Source organism: Nicotiana tabacum, chromosome 21 (assembly GCF_000715075.1).
Source record: "Nicotiana tabacum cultivar K326 chromosome 21, ASM71507v2, whole genome shotgun sequence".
NCBI lineage: Eukaryota > Viridiplantae > Streptophyta > Magnoliopsida > Solanales > Solanaceae > Nicotiana > Nicotiana tabacum.
In genome coordinates, this window is record NC_134100.1 from 56,313,167 (window position 1) to 56,315,516 (window position 2,350).

The following is a 2,350-nucleotide window of genomic DNA, read 5'->3' on the forward strand; positions in this document are numbered from 1 at the left end:
CTCAAAACAAACCCAATAGGGGTAATAAACCTCATATCAAATAAAACCTTATTCAAAACCTTCGTACATTGCCGATAATGAAAGAAACACGCAAAAACTCATAACTACTCATCAGATCAACAAGTCATGGAGCTCTCTCGCCTAACCAGAACTATAGCCCAAATTCTAAGTTGACCTCCGATATTACTCTTCCAGACACACCGTAATCAAATTCGATAGCAATCGCTTCAGGCCCAAGGACTTCATCTCATCAAATACAAGCTACTCTACTGACATGTCACACCAATACTACCTAGAGCCACAAACTATGCAATCAATTCAAATGTATTCAAACATGTAAAATGATTCGAATGATAGAACCGTCCCGCAAGTTCAACAAGTATCACCATAATTCAATGCTAAGTACCCATCACACATAGTAGAACCAAAATACACGAATCTATCACAAAGGATCATATCCCGTCATAACCTCGCTGCAATACGTGACCCATCCAAACATTGATCCGTATGAAATACCTCAAGCCCCAATGCTTAAAATCAACAACCACAGGCAATTCGACATCAAGTACACAAGTGCATGACCACAACCATGGAGAAGCAAATAACACAATATACCACGGCCCGAAAAGAGCATAACCAAGGTGCAATCAACCATTCAACACCCAATTAACCATTTCGCTCGAATTCCGCTGCAAGGCCCAAATAGAACCGCATCATGTACATATATAACCAATAAATCACAACCCTTCGTAGCATAGAAGAGTAAAACATAGAACCTATCAGAACACAAATAAGCTCGACTCTAACCGAATGCCACACCCCTCAACACTAACAGTTCTGAGACAACAAATCCGACCAGGTGTAGAATACATATCCTTATTGGGCCTACCAATGCCCCCCCCCAAATCAACTCCGGTCATCCCCAAATGGATAAATAGCCCTCCAAAAGTCTACAATGATCTAACCATAATGCGTACCACCATCTAGCTAACTTTGGCCACATCTTCACAGTCCGTAACTCCAAAACAATCTGCTTTTGAGAACTCTTAGTCTCCAAATCCACAGAACACGTGAATCACCATAGCCGATCCCAACTCTACCACTCGAATGACTAACACATCTCTCATACATAATCATCCTACGAGAAATACCTCTATAATTCTTCCGTGCCACATAGCAAAAACCTGAACATCAGCAGCCGATCAACCAGGTAAGTGCCGCAATACCAATGAAGCATCCATAAGTCAAAACACAGTGTGCCTTCGGAAACGCTTACCCTTCTCAGGCAATACCAAGTAGTAATAGCATTCATCTAGTCATATGAGACCGTCCATGTTGTCTAATAATTCATGACCTTCCCTTCAAATTTGAACCGTGGCCTTGCACATGCAAATCTCAATCCCACGCGACATGCCACATCTATCATACCATCATGTGAAAAGCATGGGAATATAATTAACAACTCTAAGTCACAAGCAGAATACATACCCGATCAGTCAGAAAACTTCAACTTGGTCCCATCCAGGAGAAAATCACAATACGCAACATGCTCCTCACGCCGGTAGGAAATATCCATCTCAAACTGTGGTAGAAACCATCGAGAACTCTCGAAACCCATTTGCACATAACCAAGCCATCAGAACTGAATCTCTCTAACTTAACCAAGACATGCAGGTCGCCAAACCCAAGAGTATTGCCACAAAACACCTGTAGAGACTCACAATATCATAAGTACACAAAGAACCGATCATACCGTTACTATGCTGATCCATCCTACTACCAAGTTGTCCTATTTCTCCGAGTTCCTTCCGAATTACTCTCAAGTTGATACTTCTCCTTGTCAGAACACCATGATCCTTACCAAAAGTTCACCACAAGAGATCCAAGCATAAAACCACACCGCCATAAGGCCCATAAGCCATTGTATTCCCTCTTAAACACCCCAAAAATACCACAACCGAGACACCCACTTTGAAGAGACCTTCTATGAATCTAAAGCCATTTTCTTCACCTTCCTGATACTAAAATGTAGAATCCATAATGATATAGAAATACTGCAAGTCTCGACACCATCCAATGTAAATCTCAGATTCTAGCCATATACAAATCCGAAAAATTCTCAATTGCTACATATAAATCTTGAATCCATTAGAATCTTCTTGAGAGTCATCCACTCTCCTCAAATCTCTATTGCACCGCCCAAACGGGCCGAACAACCTGTGCCCCATTAACACGATAACACCCAAATAAGTAACCCCGCCTTAATGCAACCGAGCAAAATCCTACTCCATGTACACTATATCCTTCAAGAATAGCAACTCAATCATTCCATGATTCCTATATAGCCATA